The 16155-nt window shown below is 37.5% G+C and overlaps 1 protein-coding gene across 1 annotated transcript in view; it reads left to right on the top strand.

Annotated features, from left to right (window-relative positions):
• The first annotated feature begins 11023 nt into the window (after positions 1-11023).
• LOC132863955 (supervillin-like) overlaps positions 11024-16155 on the top strand; it is a 66466-nt gene continuing 61334 nt past the window's right edge. Inside the window, exon 1 of the mRNA XM_060897149.1 lies at positions 11024-11280. The gene's annotated coding sequence lies outside the window, so the exon portion shown is untranslated. The remainder of the gene's footprint in view (positions 11281-16155) is intronic.

Genomic DNA, 16155 nt, shown 5'->3' with positions numbered 1-16155 from the left:
AGTTTTTTCCAGATTTGCATATCACGTGGCTCACAGTCAAACTTAAAATATTATGTTATAATTACTTAGTTTTGATGCAATTTTAATACTAGTTGACGTGACTTATGTTTTTTCATTATATTTATGCATACATTTAGGTTCACCTTGTAACTTATATATTTATGTTACAGACACTATATATGCTAAGTAGAGGTTGGAAAGTTAAAATTACTTTGTTATTTGTGTTTAGTTTATTTATTTTTAAAAGTAATGGTTGTTCAGCCAACGAATCGTTTTTTAGAGTGTACCTAAAAATAATAAGCATACAATTTTCTAACTAATTCAGGTTTCTGTGGATTTTATATCATCCCGGGGCTATTACATTAGGTACCGGAGGTGTGTTTCGTCTAATGCTGCACTGTGGAAGGTGAGACGTTAATTGCCACAGGTCTGGCATGTTTAAATGCAAAAAGGTATAAATAATTGTATAATAATAATAGGGGGGCACGGTGGCTTAGTGGTTAGCACGTTCGCCTCACACCTCCAGGGTTGGGGTTCGATTCCCGCCTCCGCCTTGTGTGTGTGGAGTTTGCATGTTCTCCCCGTGCCTCGGGGGTTTCCTCCGGGTACTCCGGTTTCCTCCCCCGGTCCAAAGACATGCATGGTAGGTTGATTGGCATCTCTGGAAAATTGTCTGTAGTGTGTGATTGCGTGAGTGAATGAGAGTGTGTGTGTGCCCTGTGATGGGTTGGCACTCCGTCCAGGGTGTATCCTGCCTTGATGCCCAATGACGCCTGAGATAGGCACAGGCTTCCCGTGACCCGAGGTAGTTCGGATAAGCGGTAGAAGATGAATGAATGAATTAATAATAATAATAATAATTTTGTCTAATGATTAGATAACCACAAATACTGACTAATTTAAATGATTACTCAATACAATTGAACTGTATGTATCATTATTGTGATCGCTTGAAATGCAAAATGTCTTTCCTTTCCGTCTGCCTTATTCACATTGAATATAAATGATAAAATACTGAGTGCAGCGACGAGTTGTTCTATCAATTCACCTACACTTGAAATTGGGTTTCTGTTGGCCGTATGAACTCTCCTACATGACTAAGAGTTGTTTTATCCTGTCATTGTACAGTGAACAGAGCCCTAACCAGAGGATCAGTCAAATAATCAAATTAACCATAGAATCTCTGGCCTGTGACTGTGCATGTACAGCTCGGGAGACTCTTTTCCCTAATCCTAATTCATTTTAAGGACCCTCAGGATACAGAAGTTTCAGTCTGGACTCAGACAGCTTCATGGTAAGTAGGTTAAGAATGGCATTGCTACTGAATGAAGATACGTCAAACCACGAAGAAGCGGTTTACAGCCCTATATTTCCTCATGTTAAATCTCGGTATAGTGTTAGAAGCTGTGCAACACACTGTAATTCATATCTTTAAGCGTGAGTTTAGATAAGGCCTACTGGTTGATAGCTGTAATTTCATCCCTTTAGTGTATGTCCTTCTGTAGTTCTCTCTCTCACTGAATGCTATTTTACTCCAAAAGGTCAGCAGCCAAGATTCATTACAGCAAGTACTTTTAATTGTTGATTGAATCTGTTTTATGTGTGTGTGTCTCTCTTGTTACAAATGTAAAAAGGTTACACAGAAAAATTACCCCTTCACTCACAAAGCCAGACCCAGTGGCCTTTCTAAAACATGTAGCCAGGCAATGGGGCTACAGCACATAGTCATGCGCCTATTCCAATTAGTCTGACAGAGAAAAGACCCTCTTAATGTCTATGCACTCTCTTAGGCCAGGGCTGACTAATGTCTTTTATCTGGCAAGTCTTTCTGTCTTTCCAAAAAAGTCTTAAGGCTCTTGCTCAGATCCTGGCAGACAAGAGAGTACAAGCCGCCTTCTTCCACATCAAGATAAAAGCTCAGCAGTGTTACACGGCTCTTTGACTTGCTAGTATTGTACACTGCCAAACTGTGAAGTATTTGACATATTCAAATTAAAAATAGAAAAAAAATAAATAAATAAACAAATTAGAAACAAATTAGAAATAGTTAGGGTACCATAGGGGTGCCATTGGGGCACAAATCACACAATGACTTATATAGATTATTTTATCTATCTATCTATCTATCTATCTATCTATCTATCTATCTATCTATCTATCTATCTATCTATCTATCTATCTCTGTCTATCATGTAGTACACTATAACTGCAGTGTGTTGTACTTTATTAAAAATAGAAGTAGATGTGTGTAGTAAATTATATATTTACAATGATATATATTTACACAACTATTAAAGGTATGTTGTGTTTCATAGGAAAATACCTGTCCTTAAATTTTTCCCAATCTACTATTATCACTTACTGAGTCCTCCATAAGTCATTGTGCCAAACATCTGAAAAAGCTCAGTTTCTGCTCCTGCTTTTTACAGCAGCCATACACATTTTATCATACACATCTATTCGTTAATATGTTTTGCTCGATAAACAAATGTCGGCTCCACCTCAGCAAGCGTCTGTTACTGATTTGCTGGAGTTTTATGTGTGAAAGTTGAATTCCTGATCTCTCGTGCTAAGAGAAATTTATTAGCAGCAGCTTGATGTTACTCCGACCACAGTGTGGGGAATTCTTTGTAGGCTGAACTAAGTAGAGTGAGACTCAATGTACTGTAATAGACAGATTTCAGTAAATAACTGAATATTCCTTTAAGGTTAAATGTTTAAGACGAGCTGCTGCATGATGTGATGCCAGTGCCAAATAACTACATCCTGAATCTCTACTTCTGCTTAGAGGTTTGTATCCTACAGATGGTCCCAGATGGACACCCTAAAGATTTCATCAAAATCTCATGCCCATCTTTCCTTTAGTGTCAAATGCTACCTGGACTTCAGTACTGCGGTTGTTCTCATGAACAGTGTTTTGTGCTTATCCCAGGATTTTTATTTATTCACACAATATACTCATTCTGAACATCCTTTCAACACACTATGTACCCTAAATACTCTATGATCTTTTCTATACTGGTATACCCTAATGATTTATAAGCTGGCATCACACCAAAGAAGATTTATTCCCTTTTGAGACTGGATCTTCCTGGGGATTTCTTCCTAATGTTGTTTCAGGGAGATTTTCTTGCCACTGTTGCCTCTGAATTGCTCATTAGTGATCTAAATCTGCATCCATTGTGTAAAGCAGCTTTCTGACTATTATGGACAAGTGGAGAGGTTGGAATTAGTAGGAACTTTGGAAAAGGTTAAAGCATGATGTATGGTTTTTTTTCCCGAGGTGTATTTATTTACTATCTCCATTCAGTACTGAGTTGTCTTTAACAATTTTCTGTATCCAATTCATTTGTGTCTGTTAGTCTCCCCATGTGCCCATCCTCTCTCTCTCTCTCTCTCTCTCTCTCTCTGTCTAATTTCTCTGTTGATATTAGAGAAAGAGAGAGTAGATGTTTATTAATTATTTATTGAGAGTAACTGGAGGCCATATGCAGGCTGAGGTCTCAGTGCATTCAGTGTCTGAATGGTCTGATCTGAATAATGTATGCAGTGTAGTGCAATGGTCACGGACATGTTGACTCAAAAAGAAACCAATGAGTCAACATTTTAATCTAAACAAGTCATCAGTTCAATAGCATTATTATTCATCATCTTCCACCGGTAAGAAAAAGAGGGTGGATTAGCGTGATTACCGGATGTTGTCCTTTCTTTCCAAACATAATTTACCTCCTCCATATTTTTATTACTCCTTATAAATATTGACCTGCATGAAGCCTGTTATCTTTAGTGATGTATTATATCATTGCTCAGTTCACATAGCTTGACTAAACATGACCTGAGATCATGTTTGTTTTATATTCTACTATCTACAACGTATGACATGATCGAATGAGCATGTTGTGTATCTTTGTGACTCATACACAGCAATATTATAAAGGAATATCTGCTGTCAAAACTGGCCAATATAAACTTCATTATACATTCCTTCTCAAGTTATAGTTTTTTTTTTTGCTACAATACACACAAATACACTGTTGCCATCTAGCTATCGCGGTGAGGCAAAGGCGAGTGAGGATCCACAGTTCAAACTTTTAATAAACCAAAACAAGCAAACAGACAAAACAGGGCAGAACACTGAGCGAAACAGGAACATAGACATGAACAGAACATAACAACTAACACCAGGGAAGTGAACAAACAGAGTAGATATACCAAACAGGAACCAATCACAACGCAGAGACAATCAGAGACTAAGACGACACACCTGGGGGAAAGATTGAGTTCAATTAGTGTCCATGGCAACAAACAATTGGGTGGGGCAAACAATTAACAGCAAGGCAAACCAGCAGACAGAAACAGGGCAAAACACATTCATTATGAATTGGACTCATTACACTAGCAGCCTTATGGGCTTTTGTGTTGATCCGTCTGTGGAAACCTTAATGTTTTTATGTAGAACCCTGGACCCAGGGAACCTTACATGGTAAAACATAATAGTGATTTGTAGTTTCTGTAGATTTCAGTTTCCCTAAACATAATTTCAAGAAAAACATGAATTTGAACCCAAGAGATTGATGTGGCAGGATTTCAATTTAGTTTGTAGGACCGAAAGGATTGAAAGACACCTCTGTAGCTAACCTTAATAACTATTCATATGAATTGTGTCATGCAGCAACATTTTGTATTTTTATGTAAAGACTCGAAAATACTAATTTTCATTTACATTTTCTTTGGAGGATCTAAAGATATGACTATAACTCAATGTATGTATTATACACTTGTATTAATCTCTCTGAAACTAAATAGCTGTACATCCCTTGAGATTTATCCCAATGTCAAGATCGCATGATCTCCCTGGAGAACTCTCAGTTCTCACCATCTGGCAACAAGCACAGTCTTGGGAAACTTCTGGATGCCCATCTATCTTTGACTCATCATAGTGCTAGACTGATTTGTTCATAGCTTTCTATTTGCAACATGAATAGATGAAGAGCATCTCACCATTTGTCTGTACAGCCACTCAGGTTCAGTTTGGGATTGGAATATTATGAACTGTAGAAGGTCTGAACCTGAATGCAGCTGCAATACTTATTTATTATCTCTCCTCAAGTTCTTCCACATCATCCCATTGACCTGTTCTCTCCACTGGCTTCCTATAAATATAACTGCTCACATCGCAACAATGTGAAAGCATTGGAGCTTGCTTACAAAGCCATAAGTGGCAAAGACAATTCTCGGCACTGGTACTCATGTGCTGAAATGAACTTGCCTTTGTTGTCCATACAGCTGACTCACTGACTATCTTCTAGCGATCCACTAAGCACTTAAATGAGCACTAAGCGCTAATATGCTTTTGATGAAGACATTTCTGTAAGAGCATTTGCAGTAAATGTAAAAGTTGTACTTAGTGTCACTGAGTTTCCATTTGTTCATATAGCTTTCAGATATAGAAACATCTGCACATATTCAAAATGCATAACATTTTGGGAACACGTGTAAGTGTATTATGTAGCCAATGCATTATGGAGTCTATTAGTATTTCACTATTTATTCAGGGGAGCGATAGTTTTTTTTAATGGATAAAGTGCTTCCATAAAGACTTTTAGGAATCACTTGTATAGTCTTGCAATACTCTGTATGTCCATTAAATCTTACCAGAGGACAGAAAAAGGAGTTTCTGCCTGTTGTCGTGTTCAGCATTAAATTACTTTGTCATGTCACACTTTACAGTGATGGTGTTAATGGCTCAAATGAAAGTAGACACTCACTTTATTGGAATTTTAGTCTATTTCTGCTTCGTGAGATGCCTCAAGTGCTTTGTTCAAAGTCATCTACAATGTGATGGTGTTATCTTCAGCCACTAAAATTCTGTGTAAGTTTATCCTAGCAGAAGTAAAAAAATATCTCACACTGAAAGCCAACAGTGTCCTGACTCACTGTATAGCAGACTTGAAGCTATAAAATAATTTATTTTTCCTGAACGTGGTAAAAATGGTTTAGGAAGGTTTCCAATAATTAGTGTAGACTTTAATCAGACCTTCTCCTATTTGATCATAATATCATCAACACTTTTTGTGATGTAAAAGTCTCTTGTAGTTCTGGATATAATCTACAAAAATGGCTTTTAAGTGGTCATTTTATCATCTTGAATATCATCTTCTAATTGCATACAGATATCAAAACAAGAGTCTGTTACAGAAAAACACATTGACATCACCTTCACAAGAGATTCTCAGATCTTTGACTTATGTCTGAGTGATATCTTTTTCACACTTTATATTTCATTCTTATTATAGTTGTAATAGCCATCAGCACCCCACCCTTGTTATTCATATTCTGGTGTACAGATGTGTCTCCATCTCTCAGCGCTCTTGCATTCCTTTCTGTTTAAATATCTCCTCTCTTTTCCCCAGCGCTCCATCTATCCTACTTTCTTCTCACAACAGTCTCTATGTAGAATAAAAATGTGATGTGTTGTGTTGTGTTGTGCTGTGTTGCATAGAATATGCTGTCTGTCTTTGGGTGATGTTACAAACCATGCAACACACAAACCGTATAAATAATTCATTTGTTTGTTATGTTGGATCTTAACTCAGAATGTCCCTTTGTAATGCTTTCAGGTCTGAGGACACTTTTCATCTGAAATAGTTTTGGTTTTTTAAATGTTTTGGCTAAACTTTTTTCCTTGTTCACATTATTCTTATTTTGCTCAAACTGATATAATATTATTATTAAAAATAGTATTAAAATGAAATCTCTGAGTCTCATGTAACACTGTAAATGTGTTCAGCATTTGGATTTTAATGGACAAAGCTGTTTTTATGTTCTGTGAACGTAAACTCACATGGGGAAGTTTATAGCTTGACCTCTAGCTCTACTAATAAGTTAACAAATTAATAGTGATGCAGGGATTTCTGATTGAAAGCATTACAAAAAAGTTCTGTTTATCTCAGGTATATGTTCCTGAATTCAAATGAACATTAATTAAAGAATCATTTATGGTAATTGAACGCATCTTTGCTTCTGATCAGTATATACCATTGCAGTAGTGTAGTCCACTATTAGGCATGTGTACATTTTTCCAATCTGTATTTTTCTGTTGCATTAATAACAAGCTGGTTAAATACCTTTTCTTTGTCTGGTTTTATTCTTTCTTCTTTTTTTATTAGTAGAGCTACAGGTCTACAGCTTGCTGCATAATTAATATGGTGAATAATTACCTGTCTGTTTTTTTTCCATGTTATTTTATGTTCACTTACAGTTGAACCGATCCACCTTTTCTGCTGAATTATCAGAAATAACCCTCATGGGTGTCTCTGACACTTGAGACTGCAGTTGGTAACTTCGTATGGATTATTTACTTCTTAAAAATACAGAAATCCTTGGATACATTTGCTTTGACAACACAGACCACACTCTTTCAATAACAAAAGGATCATCACAGAGATCTCACACAGGGCACGCTCCCTTCTTCATGAACTATTCTTCAAGCCAGTACACCAGTACAAATTTTAAACAGCATTGTTTTATCAATTTTTTTCATTGACTTATAAAAACCTGTAGATTTTGATAGTCCTGACATTTATCCTCTTTTTTTAGACTAAAAATGTGACGAAAAGTATGTGACTGCATTACGTACAGAGAAGCCCGTCTCTTCCTCTTTCTCATAAGTCACTGTCTCACTGTCCTTGCTCCTAGTCAACAAAAAGAACCTTCCTGGGAGCTACAACATTGGGCATTGTTATTAGAATTTTTTTTTAAATGACAAAAGGATCTTTGCTGTATTTCTGCTTTCACCCTTATGAATGTGTTCATTGTTTTTCTTCTCTCCCATAGCAAAGTCCTACAGTAACTTGCATTTTGCTGACAGGATAATTGCTGATTTGTATAGAATTATAAAAAAGTCATTAAGTATTTATTCAAATGTTCAACAGGTGTGTTCAATAGACTACAGTTGTTTATGGGAAGTTTTCTGTAGAAAACTTATATAGCATTTCCATAGGTTCATGGGAACAGCTTTCCTTCTGAGACAAAATTATCCTAACAGAATTTATAACTTTCCCGATCCCTAACTCATACAACACACAAAGTAAAACGTCAAACGGACCGAGAGACCAAAGACCACAATTTTCTGTGCAGGATACATATGTTCCTAATGGATCAAATTGTCAAATGCAATCCAAGTCAAACCTCTGACTTTGTGGTATGCAATATGTGGCTTTGTTGCGCAACATTATTTACAGTTTTCAACAGCTGCATTTTATCTTTTCAGTCACTGAGGCGAATCCAGAGCAGGGCCAGGCCTGGCACTTCAGCTTGACCTTGACTCTTCCGAACAGCTTACTGTAGTTAGCGCTGTTTTGTTGTAAAAGAGATGAATTTGTTTGCAATTAGTTCACTCAAGCAAAGGTCACAATGAAGTAGCTTTGAGTTAGAGGCATCGGTTACAATTTTTGTAAATTCAGGTTTGTCGTATGACCGTCCAATTAATATTGAGATTTTGTTCATTTGACTGTATCCTATGTGTGTTATATAAGATATTTATCTCATGACACAGAGGAATTGCTGTTCAAGAGACTATGACAAGCACAGAGCTACAGTATATTTTGTTTAATATGTTGATTTCAAATTGTTCATTTGTAAGTTTATGTCTTAATTTAATTTATTTATTAATTAATCGTGCTGATGCTATCGACCTGCAAAAATTATGTTTGCTAAGAATCTAGTTATATAAATGTGAAGGTAAAAACTGCTTAAACATATCTAAATCCTTGCTAGCTTAGTGGGAGTTTCTAAATAGAATAATAAATGCTATGCTTTGACCAAGTTACTGAATAGCTGCATGACACAGAAAAAATATCCATAAGCCTCAGTTCAGTTTGTAATCAAAATGTCCATGATACTCCTGTGAAATCTTTAAATATAAATTACTCCCTTTTTGAGATACATGCAACAGAAAAAGCATATTTGTAGATTTAAGAATTATATAGTAGAATTTTTTTTTTAGTAGAAAGAGTTTTCCCATGTAGACTGCCCTTCCATCTCTACCACTTATCCTACGCAGGGTCAAGGGTAACCTGAAGCCTGTCCCAGGGGACTTAAGGTAAGGGACACCCTGGAAGGGGTGCCAAGCTATAATAGAGCACAATCACCCACACACACTCACAAAATTCAGTACAAACAATTTAGAGGTCATTCATGGGGAGAAAACTGGAGTACTGGAGGAAACCCCTGAAGTATGGGGAGAACACACAGGGCAGATGCAGTAATCAAACCCCAACCCATGAGGTCAAATTGTGTATTCTGGGTGTTGTTTTTATTAAATGCTTGACTTTTAATCCTCATCCTTACAGTATTTAGTCATTCCATTACAGAGTTTTACAAACCACTGAGTTGCATGATAGAGAATCTGAGTTTAAAATCAAAGTAAGAGCATTATCCTATGAAGTATAATAAAAGCATCCAAGATATGGGATTAACTGGAACAACAGCCTATTCAGACATAAACAAAGGGTTGGGCTAAAAACTTTTTCTGTTTACCCAGTCTGTTGTTAATCAATATCCATTATAGTTATGAGTTTTATAAGCCAACCACTAATGTGCACCACCCTATACAATGCACAAGAGAAGAAGAAATGTCAGCCAATATATGTCTAATAGTACACTAGGTTCCTGTTTATATCATAACAGCACACACTGTAGCAAAATTACTGTGCAAAACTACCGTGCTAGAAAAATACATGTGTCTGTGCTAACATCACCCTAATTGTGCAAGTTTGAAACCCATCAACAGCATATAAAGGTGCAGAAGTATTTAAAGGAAAAAAGGTCAGGGCATAAACGCATTTACCCACACGCACACGCGCACACACACACACACACACACACACACACACACACACACACAAATACATTATTGAGAGAAGAGAGAGTCTTCAAAAGCAATGTCTAAATAATTAAACAGGGGATGGCAGACAGTAACAAATTAAAGGTTGGTAGCACATAATTATGTATAATACAAGGCTACATTTGCAGAATATCTCATTTGTAACTTGTTGTATGATAATTGCCTAAATAATGGTTTTACTACAGTACATTGCCTTCAACGTTGCTATATAGCATACATTCTTGTGTCCTTATAAGCAGAACCTCTTTAGAAAGCGTAGCACATATAACTAGCCAAAGAGACTTTTTTTCCCTGTTAGTCTTTAATACTGAAACAATTATTTAAATGAACAAGAGTAAGGCTACATGATTTAAAGTCAGAGTTGAAGAGGAAGAGGAAAGACTTTTTCAGAGGTGCCACAACCTTGTATAAAACTTTGAAGTGGTAGATGCTGTGGAAAAAAAAGAAGAGAGGACACTAGCATGCAAACTTGGTTTCCAGTATGCAAACCCAAAATGAGATCTGGTCTAAGGAAAGGCAGGGAGAGTGAGAGAAAGAGGGAGAGGGAGTGAGAGAGAGAGAGAGAGAGAGACATTAAGTCATGTATCTCTCTCTCTCTCACACACACACACACATACACACAAGATCATTATATATAGTTATAATAATAAGAGGCTGAATTTCACACTCATTACTCTAATTGCATTATGAGGCTAATTAGTTAATGACGTCATAAAGACTAACGGTTTAGATCAGAGGATTTTATAGCAACATCAGCAATAAGTGTGTGAGTCAACCAGTAAAAAAGAGTGTGTGAGTGAGAGAGAGAGAGAGAGAGAGAGAGAGAGAGAGAGAGAGAGTGTGTGTGTGTGTGTGTGTGTGTGTGTGTGTGTGAGAGAGAGAGAGAGAGAGAGAGAGAGAGAGAGAGAGTGAGTGTGTGTGTGTGTGTGTGTGTGTGTGAGAGAGAGAGAGAGAGAGAGAGAGAGAGAGAGAGAGGGAGAGAGTGTGTAAGGTTTCGGCCCTTTAAGAGTAAGCTCACGTCGGCCGGAAGCTGCTGCAGAAGAGCAACAGTGTGGACGAGTTTGAGACGCGCAGGAGGGACTGATACACACACACACACACACACACACGCGCGCACTCACTCTCTCACTCACTCACTCACACACAGACTGAGGGACTTTCGCTAAACTTTACGCGTTAGTTCCAGAAGACAGTGTTTTTCTTTCTTTTCTGCAGAACATCTTTCCTGTATCTCTGGAGCCTGTTGTTTAAACTCCTCTGAAGTTGATGTCATGAACCGAGACTCGCCGCTTTACACAACAAACTGAAGCTCTACAAACACACACGCCGCTGGAACTCAGTGTTTTGTTTCCAGTTTTGATGCAACTTCGGCGGTAAGTCAGTTTATAAAGGAACTTTATCAGCACTTTAATCATTTGTTTAATCATTTGTCTTGCACTGCGTTTCCTCTTAATGATCAGACCCACAGTCACAATGAAACCCACTGCAGCACCTCTGATGCCTTGATTCATCTACTAACACACTTCAGCTACAAAACATCTAATGAAGTCGTTTCACATTTCTTTTGGGTTTCGTACTTTGTTGTTTTACTTTCATATTTGTAAAGAAAATCCAGTATATTAAGATGTTGGGACATGTAAAGAAAATCCAGTATATTAAGATGTTGGGACACCTCAATCCACCAGAACAGAGAACAGCTTCAGTGAGCTTTGGTATACAGTATATTCAGCAAGTCTCTGGAACTGTACATGAATGGATGAACAGCATTGTTCTAAAGGATGTTTCCTCAATTGATGTCGTCATCATCATCATCATCATCATAATCATGATGATGAAGAGCACTCTTAACACACTGGTCCAAAATCTCCCATGTGTGTTCCATTGGGTTGAGGGCAGGTTAAATGCCACAGCATATGATTTATAGACTTTTCATCCTCATAAGACCTTTAGGAAGTTTGTCATTCTGATAGAGACATAGGATGAAGGTGTTCAATCATAAGCACTTTGTATTGATTGACTTTGGAGTGACTCTTCTGTCTAAGAGGGCAAGTAGACCCAGACTATGCCAACGAAATGCCTTCCATGTCGTAACACTGTGACTTTTTTAATAGATATCTGTGTTGTGTAAAAGTCTAAGATTATGCATTAATATGCAAATTGTTTTCCTATTTATCTGGCTAGGTTTCTGCTAGCAAGCTAGCTCACATTTGTCACAAATAGGCTGAATTTAATTTTCTTTTTTTTTTAAGATTAAATAGATCATAGCCAATCCTGTAAAAATATACCACAACAACCACAGTTTATTGCTAACCTTATCTCAATGAGCTAGCTGACTGTTAGCATGCAAATTCTATGCTCTAATAAGAGACATGATTGTGTAAGAGCTGTGGAGCACATTTTGTTTTCCAACTCTGTATTGAGAAAACATCTGTCTTAAATGAGAACAGACAACTATGTGTTAACAAATCTGACTCAAACGTCAAGCAAGATCGTTGTTTTCAGCCAGTGTTAAACACTGACGAATCATGTTTTCAAACACAGATGAGTTCAGAGGAGGTTATTATCGTATCTAATAACATACTTTTCATGTTCAGCTTGGTTTCAGATGAACGTGTAAGTGTTAATATTTGAATATTTCAGATGGGTAAAAGAAAAGAGAATGCTTCTAAAAGCAGTTGTAGATGAAATAAGTTATAATACCCAGGTTTATGCTCATTCTAAGAGTGTATGGCACTTGGCCAAGCTCTGAGATTGACGGGTGATATTTGAGGTCTTTTATGCAAGCTTTCCTTTTGTATGAAGAAATGTTTAGCTTGGCTTTGGCTTTTTTTTCTTAAATGGTCACATACCAGCCCCATGTATAGCAGAGATGATGTGCTGGAGTAGTGTTATGATGAATGTGAGAGGGAAGGGGTGTTATTTAAGGTTGAAAAAGCAGAGTGGTGTTTAAAGGTGAGGACAGGGAGCACTTTTTGTAATATCTGCTGAATTGCTCATTATTTTTTTGGCATTTTTCAATAAATTATCTGTTGAAACTTTGATTTCTAGGGGGCACGGTGGCTTAGTGGTTAGCACGTTCGCCTCACACCTCCAGGGTCGGGGTTCGATTCCCGCCTCCGCCTTGTGTGTGTGGAGTTTGCATGTTCTCCCCGTGCCTTGGGGGTTTCCTCCGGGTACTCCGGTTTCCTCCCCCGGTCCAAAGACATGCATGGTAGGTTGATTGGCATCTCTGGAAAATTGTCCCTAGTGTGTGATTGCGTGAGTGAATGAGTGTGTGTGTGCCCTGCGATGGGTTGGCACTCCGTCCAGGGTGTATCCTGCCTTGATGCCCGATGACGCCTGAGATAGGCACAGGCTCCCCGTGACCCGAGGTAGTTCGGATAAGCGGTAGAAAATGAATGAATGAATGAATGAACTTTGATTTCTGTAGCTATCACCAGAGAAAAAAATCAACCAGTATGTCGAAGCCGTGTTTACTGGTCTGTTTAAAAAAAAAAGCTCCAGCTCTTTTATTAGCATACTATGCTTAGCAGTGCACATGTATGTGTTTTGGAGAAAACACTGAAGGGAGGGACTGTATTTGTTTGGAATTTGAGTTTCAAAGCAGTTTCAGCTGATCTCGGTCAAAATAGCTGATTTATACATTTAATAGCCTGGAAGTGCACAGTAATTTTGACTGTAATAGTTTTACAAGTGATATTAGTGTTATGCTGGTTTCATGCTATTCGGATTTTTTTCAGAATGTAGGCATTTTCACAAGCTTATAGAAAGACATGGACCACAGATCAATTAAATTGGACTTGGGATGCAAAAAAAAAACAAAATGGTGTATGTATGAGTATGTTGCAAGTAATAAATTTGCTGGACATTCCAGAGAAAGTTCTTTACGCTGTCCCAGACCATGTGCTAGACCAAGCGTGTACTAGACCAGGCTGTGGTGTAAAACCTTGGCATCACTGAAAGCTTTGTTTACTGCAAACTCAAAGGCATCTCTCTGGCTTGTGCTGTTCTCTGCCAAACCTGATTGCCTTTTCATCCTGCCCCAGGGTTTGCCATTGTTCTGCTCTGATTTGCAGATGGATTACTACACACCATTGAAGTCCCAGTTCACAAAGCCTTGCACAGAGCCTTTTACTTTTTGCTAAGAACCGCAGAAATATTATAGTATTTGTATTAGAGACAGAAAGTGTGTTTACCATTTAAAATATCTCTTAGGGCGGTTGGTACATACATGCATACATACATACATAAAAAAATGCACACACATATATATACATAATATTTATCACTGTCACATAATACGGTGCCCCTAAACCTGGGCGCATTCTTTTCAAATTTCATTAAAAAAATGATCTTATTTAGAACAACTGATATTTGCATGACTGTCAGAGTTAATTTTTGTACTTGTTTTACCCCAATTAAGGCTTTAATGACTGTGTGGACTCAAGCTGGAATAGACTGCACAAGTATGTGTAAAACCTTATGATCTGTTTTAGATCATGTTTATGAGTGTTGTCTGAACACATGCTTCAACAGAAGAGATTAGGCATGAAGAAGCTGACCTTTTGTTTAAAGCAGTTAACATGGTCAATATCACACATTTGCTTACATTTAAATAGGTAGCTAGAATTTTTACATTTTGCTGTGTTCATTTTCGTTTTTTTTCCCCAGCTTTTTTTTTTTTTTTTTTTAAATTAAGTGAGAGAATAAATCCCAGAGTTGTGTCCATCACTATATATCATGAGAAATTCAGTAAGGCTGAATGTGTTTGTGACCAGCACTTTAACACTGATATCCATCACTCGAGCCCCTGCTGTGTTCAGAGCTGATGACTGGAACAGGTCAATGAACTGAAGGTGCTTAGAGCGGTCAAGTTGCTCTTCTGGCCAGCTAATTAATCCCTCTAGCATGGTCAGAGGATGTCGATGCAGCCAATTGAGCTTGTTTTTGTTATGAGGAGATCTGGTGCTTTGTTATTCCCATTCACTTTTACAACATAAGGAAGGATATGACCTACATAAGGAAATATGATTGCCTTTTTAAAGTAGCAGTGTGTAGAAAGGTCTCCTTTCTCGATAATACCATAGCAAGAGAAATGTTTATCTTTGGAGGCTGATACAGTAAGTAAATGAAAGAAAAAGTACAAATCTACAAATATACTGAATTATATATTATGTTATATTATGTGGGGATTAAAAACCTATCTAGGTGTGTGTTACAGGAGAATAATCATCAACGGAGGTGCTGATACCAAAATAGTGATTAGTTTTTATAAAGGCATGTCCATTTGATTTTTTTCATATTGTATGACACGAATTTGCCACTAATTACATTTATTTTTATATTTTACATTTATTGTTGTACTTATTGCCTACTCTTATTTGCTGTGAAAACTTTTATATAACTCTTTTGAAGTAAAAGACTCACTGAAGACTTTTTTGAAGTAAAAAAATAAAAAAATATTCTTATAAAAAAAAATCTTATAAAAAAATAAACAAAAAAACATTTAAACAAAAATTAAATGAATGGGCTTTCATTAATCAGAACCAGAAAACTTCACGTAATGCATTTAGTTTGAGGTATACATTACTACTTCTCATACTTTTAGTTACATAGCATGCCATGAATTCCTTAAACTTTGATGTTGCTTTAACAGTATTGTGCTAGAGCACAGTTCCAGGACATCCCTCAATCCTGAATTACAGCTGACCCTCTTACATAAGCTTACATCATCGATAGAGGCCCAGGAGTGGGTGGTAGATGAAGTTGGGGAACAGATGGATTGGGGCCTCAGCCTACTCCAGCAAACTCTCCCTCACTGAGAGGCAGCTTGAAACCTCTGAGACCTGCTTTTTTTTTCTCAGGATGCTCATTTAGCATATGCTGTGACATGCAGGTGCTCCTGCTTTCTGCATTATGTCCATTATGTAGAAATTTATTCTGTAAGACTTCACAAACATGACTGGATGGAATGTGTCCCGAATTGCTTAAGTGACGTGACATACAGCTAAGTATGGTGACCCATACTCAGAATTCGTTCTCTGCATTTAACCCATTCAAAGTGCACACATACAACAGTGAACACACACATGCACCGTGAACACACACCTGGAGCAGTAGGCAGCCATTTATGCTGTGGTTGGGGGGGTTCAGTGCCTTGCTCAAGGGCACCTCAGTCATGGTATTGCTGGCCCAAGACTCGATCCCACAACCTTAGGGGTTAGGAGTCAAACTCTCTAACCATTATC

This window comes from Tachysurus vachellii, chromosome 2 (genome assembly GCF_030014155.1).
Source record: "Tachysurus vachellii isolate PV-2020 chromosome 2, HZAU_Pvac_v1, whole genome shotgun sequence".
Lineage (NCBI taxonomy): Eukaryota > Metazoa > Chordata > Actinopteri > Siluriformes > Bagridae > Tachysurus > Tachysurus vachellii.
The sequence above is the reverse complement of the archived record's forward strand: the minus strand, read 5'-3'. Positions and strand labels throughout refer to the sequence as shown.